General features: G+C 37.0%; 1 protein-coding gene across 1 annotated transcript in view; it reads left to right on the top strand.

Annotated features, from left to right (window-relative positions):
* Nucleotides 1-6000, top strand: part of DMD (dystrophin) — a 1496890-nt gene that overhangs the window by 1295592 nt on the left and 195298 nt on the right. The gene's annotated exons all lie outside the window — the stretch shown is intronic.

Genomic DNA, 6000 nt, shown 5'->3' with positions numbered 1-6000 from the left:
ACAGTGAAAATCTCTCCAAAAAAAAAAAAAAAAAAACGGTCACAAGTATGAAAAATTAACTCCCTTCAACTAGCCATATTCTGTAGTATATACACTGAATCCTTAACTAGAAAGGCTGTAATTGAGCTATTTTCTAATATTTTCTCCCCTTGTTAATTTATTTTGTTTTAATATAGCTATATATCTTTATACATAATGTATATTTCTCTATAGTTTTTTATATACATGTAATAATTTAACATATTTTTGAGAATAAGATGTGATTTTTCACCACATGAATACAATCGGTAATGATTAAATCAGAATAATTAGTACATACAGGCACTCATCAAGTAATGACTGAGTTCCCCACTAGGCTGTTAATTGGTCAATAAGGGAGGGACTTGTGGTGTGTCTTGGTGCCATAGAATATGTTTTTCAATAGCTATCATGCAACACCATGCTAAAATAATGTCATTCTACTCATACAAAAAGGATATATTAGATAAACAGCAGAAAGCGAAGAGACACACCACAATATAATAATATAAATATGGCATCATCATTTTTCTTTATTCTCAGTACTACTATGGGTGCACAATAAAGTACAAACAAAATACGTAGTTTTGTGATTGTGAATGCTTCATGTAGTGAATACTAACCGACTGTGGGAATGAGATAAAGACTGAAAGGATCCCTGAGGCCCACGCAGACTGAAAAAGGGGATTCCCTGTGCTGGAGAACTGGTCATTAAGTCAGAGTGGACATTAATCAGTTTGGTCATTAAGGGAGGAGCAGGTGTACATCATTTAACTACTTGTCATTACTTCATGTTGGGAATACTCCAAATCCTATTTTGAGGGGTCACTCTGAGACATGCAGTAAGTTGTCATTAATTATATTCACCACATTGTATTTTACAACACCAGACAGTGTTCCTTTTATCATATAGTTTTTTTGTTTAACAAACATGCTTCTACAGTTGAAAGAACCAACAGATACTTTTGTCTCTTCACTCACCAGCATCTATGTGGTTAAGAACTTGCTTCTGGGGCCAACAGGTGGCATAATGGTTAAGACACCGGACTCCCACATGGCTGACTGTGGCTCAAGTCCTGGACCTGGAGGCTTGAAACTCATGCCGGGTGCATATGTGTGTGTGCCCAAAATGCCGAGAGAAGAATAGAGACTTCTAGCTTTCTCTCTCTGTGTCTCTCTGGCAAGCACATGTGCCCTATACCAAAAATCTCTCTCTAAAAAAAAAAGAAAGAAAAAGAACTTGCTTCTTTTTACACAAAGAGGAGATGCCTTGAGTTGGCTTAACTTTATGGCTTTAATACCTTAGAAAAGATTTTCAAAATGGGAGGAATTTGAGGGAGGGAGCAGTAAGTAAAAGACCAAATACCCTAAGTAAAACAAGGCAGAAGGACAACTGTACAGGAAAATATTACAATATCCCACTGGTACCCTCTGAGAGCATTAGATTTGTTCATGGGGGGAAAAAATCAATGTCTAACAGAAATGATTGACAGTGGTTTAATTTGTATTAGTTTTGCCTACTTCCCTATTAGAATAACACCTCCATGGACAATGGGATGGTCCTAACAGCCTAAATATGGTAAGCTTTAAAAGCAGATGGCTTAGGGCCATTCTGCTTATTATATCATTGCTTTCAATAGCATAACTGTTCTTCTCCAGCAACCCTCTTTGTTTTTTGCTTCATTACTGGCACATTTCTTTAATATGTAATCTATAACATTAACATGAAAATGCCTCTCAAATACTATTACTTTCTCCATCTGTGACCCAGTACTGTTTATCATCATCTAATGATCATTCTTATTGCAGATGGCCCTCTTTAAATGTTTCAGAATAGCATTTTAAAGACATTGAGGGTGCTTCCTACGTAGAATGACAGGCTGAATGGTTTAATATGTAAAATCTCGGTCTACACAGTGTGTGATAAATAACTGGGGATGCAAGGCATCAATCAGTTCCACAGCAAGGTGTAGGAGGGGCAAGAGGAGAGTGATAAAAAAGAACATATACTATAGGGATGGCCTAACTTTATCTTTAAGGAAGCAATATCTTTAAGGAGAGTAGAGTGGAAAGAACAGAACTTATTCATAAGTAGTTCTGTACTGCAGTTCTCAAAGAAGGAGTCTACATTTTCTGTTTGATCATTCACCGTGGCAGGAATAGAAAAGGCATGCTAACCAGACTGACAGTTGAGTTCCCTATGGCTTAGTATACAGTAGTCGCTGGTATCTGCAGAGGATTAGTTCAAACCCTTGTAGATACCAAAATCTGTAGCCGCTCAAATCCCTTATATAAAATGGCATAGTATTTGCATGTAACCTACACACATCCTCCCATATATTAGGTTATCAGGAAAATCATGATGTATTTTTCTGTTTTGCTATGCAAAAGTAAATCATGACTTTCCCAATGACCCAATACTTTCAATAATCTCTTAATTACTTATAATACCTAATACATACCTAATGTAAATGCTATATAGCTAGTTTTTATACTAGTATTTGTCTATTGTTTTCTTATTTCTATTGTCTTTTGTTGTATTTTTAAAAATATTTCTGATGCACAGTTGATTGAATCCACAGAGGCAGAACCTATGTTTTCAGAGGGTCAATTGTATACTAAATGCCTAGACTAAGCTTGCAAGCTCCTGAGTCCACAGAGCCTCTGTGGGTAGTTCTTGTATTTATTTATTTTTCTTTCTGAAGATTCCATCACTAAAGATTCCTTTTTTTCACCTACTTTCTTTCTCCTCTCAATTTTTCCCTCGTTTGCAGACCCTTGCTGAGAACTGTCTATCAAATATCCAGGTTTGCGCAGAAGTACTGTTAGTCATGCTTTCATATATCAAGTGTTTCCCCAGTTGAGCATGTTCATCTCATGGCTAGCCACTGTATTTGGGAGGAAGGTATTAAAATGCTGCTGTGGACCACAGTATTCTTCCTAGTCAAAGCCAAAAGCTATACTTTCTTTGTCTGCTAAATTTTTGTATTTTCTTTTTTCTCTTTATACATAGCTCTTCACCAAATTTAGCCCAAATGTTTTAGGATTGTTAATATAATGTTTACGGTTCTTAACATTATTCTTATATCAGAGACTAATTCCTCACTGAGGTGAAATAAAACCCCAGGCGAGGGCAGTTATGAGAACCAAATTAAGCATCAGTACTTGTGACAATACAAAACTTTATAATTGATATTTGACAAGTTGAGGGGGCCCAGACAGCAAAATAACAATAATGCAATACTCCGTGAGGTTGACTGACTTAGTAAAGTTTTAAGTTTACATCTAGAGACCTTTCAAGATTTTGGACACATTTGTGCCCATGATTTGGGACTGGCTAAAGATGAGGGTCTGTTGCAGCATCAAAACCCCACTACGGGATATGTATGCATACACACAATCTCTCTCTTACTCATGGAATAAATTAGTAAATAAACTTTAAATACACACACACACTCACACACACACACACTTGACAAGTTGATAGCACTTGCTTTAAGAGCTAACCTCAGAAAAGAGAAAAATCTCTGGCCTGAAAATAGAATTTTAAAAGCCCGTAGTGTAATCCAGTGGGAAAAATAAGGTTGGCCATATTTTGAGCTTTCTTTGCCATTCAGAGATTATAATGTCTGCATTTGTATCCTAGATTTCAATTTCCTTTTTTTCCTTCTTCCTTTAATTTGCCAGAGGGTATGTGCACTCATTGGAGAGAGACAGAGAGGAATGTACCCCCTCCCACCATGGGAAATGGTCATGCTATAATCTCTTCTTCATTTCTTCTTTGGGGATTTTGGGCATGCACACTCACCTGATGTGTTTCTCAAGTCACTGAGTCTAGGACTTAGATTGCTCAATCAGCCATGTAAAATGCAGCTGCCTTAACTGTCAGGCTGGTCCTAGATTTTAAATTCCTAGGCTAGAAAGATACACATAAATATAAACCTCCCCCATCTGTGAAATCATACTTGTTCTCATTCTTCTGCAAGACTTTCTTGGGATGGATGCTGTAATTTCATTTCTGGGCTTTTATTAATTTTTATGTAGGGACAGCTCCATAGCGCAGTGGTTAAATGCAGTGCATTGGGAGCCACATACCACATGTCAACTCCAATTTGAATCCTGGCCCCAGTAGTTTGATAAACATACTGGGTATGCATGTATATGCCCCAAATCCTGAGATGGAGAGATGGAAGATAAGGATTGCAATTGGGCATGCTTTCTCTCTCCCCCTCTCTCTCTCTTTCTCTCTCTCTCTCTCTCTCTCTCTCCCTTTCTCTTTCTCACTTTTAGTGAGCACGCATGCCCTCTGGCAATAAAAAATAAAATAAAAGGTCAAACACTTAATTAAAAACATTGCACATAAAAAATGAAACTTTCAAAGCCTGCAGGTCGTATAGTGGTTAAGGCACTGGACTCTCACGTGGCCAACCACAGTTCAAGTCCCAGACCCAGTGACTTGAAACTCACACCAGGTGTGAATGTGTGCATGCCCAAAATCACAAGAAGAGAATGGAGGAGAAGGGACTGTGGTGTGGCCATCCCACTTGGGGGATGATTTCTTGCTTTCTGTCTCTCCATTTCTCTCTGTCTCTCTGGTGAGCACATGTACCCTATAGCAAAAATCTCTCAAAAAAGAAAAAAGAAAAAGAAAATTTCAGCACAACTTAATCGATCTCTATTGGCTCTTTCACTAAGGAATTTTGCTCAAACTTGGATTCAATTCATTATATTTAAAGATTGTGGGAGTTTCTTTTAGGTAGAAGAGTTAAAACAACATGAGTTGACAGATAAATTCATATAAAAAGTTATGAAATTGGAAAAGAAAAACCAGTATACCAATTTTTTTTTTCCAGAATACTTACAGGATATATTTGCTTTCATTTTCAGATTAATGAATGTCATTTTTTTTTTTTTGGAGAGATTTTCACTGTAGGGCACGTGCCAGACAGACAGAGAGAGACATAGAGACAGAAAGCGAGGAATCACCCCCCAGGGGGGATGGTCACACCGCAATCCCTTCTCCTCCATTCTCCTCTCGGGATCTTGGGCACGCACGCACACGCGCCCGGTGTGAGTTTTAAGCCACCGGGTCCGGGACACGAACCGCGGTCGACTACGTGGGAGTCCAGCGACATAGCCATTACACTAACTGCTGGTTCCCATGAATGTTATTATTAAATTTGAGAATATTCTAAAACTGGAAATCTGACTCCACTTGATTCAAAGAACTGTTTTTTTTTTTTTTTTTAGATAACCCTTTTAGAATAATGGTTGAAATCCATTCAGTCCATACATTCACACTTAATAATCATGCATGATCTTGTTTTATCCTACCTCTCTTTTAAATGCCCTCTACAAAGAGAAGTTTTCTTCCAGACATAAAATTTCCTTGATTACATATTAGAAAGAACTGACACTTGCAGCAAGGTTTAGGGAAAGGTAATGTAAGTAGAGCTTTTGGTGAAAACTGTTTTACCCCAGAATATTGAGATTACTGCTGATAATAATAAATAATTTTTAATCATGTATATTTACTCTTAATTGAAGTTTGTAAATGACTTTATTAGTCTTAGATAACACATTTTATTTTGCCATGGATAAGATGCTTTTTCAGCAGAGTGTTCATTTATACCATCAGAATTTTTAAATTTAAACAGTGTCAGCACAGGGTAGAAAAGTAGAGATGAGAAGTGATTAACCACTTCCCCCCAATGAATAAGCTACTATCAAGTTCAATAAGCACATTTCATCCATAAAGAGCACTTTGAGCAAACCTATGTTTTGCATACATGCTATTACATTTGATTACAATCAAGTAAAAAATATGAGCCAATTATTTAGCTGTAGTTAAAATCTGCCATAACATAGGAGGCTTGTGGGTGATGCAGATTGGAGATTTGCATAGGGTTAGGGTACTATTTCAGAAAGCACTATGTTATTTTTGATCTATGACTAACTAAAAGGTATTAAGTATGTTATCTT

The sequence above is a fragment of the Tupaia chinensis genome, unplaced genomic scaffold, assembly GCF_000334495.1.
Source record: "Tupaia chinensis unplaced genomic scaffold, TupChi_1.0 Scaffold000600_1, whole genome shotgun sequence".
NCBI lineage: Eukaryota > Metazoa > Chordata > Mammalia > Scandentia > Tupaiidae > Tupaia > Tupaia belangeri.
Note: the sequence above shows the minus strand (reverse complement) of the source record. Positions and strands in the feature narration are given on the sequence as shown.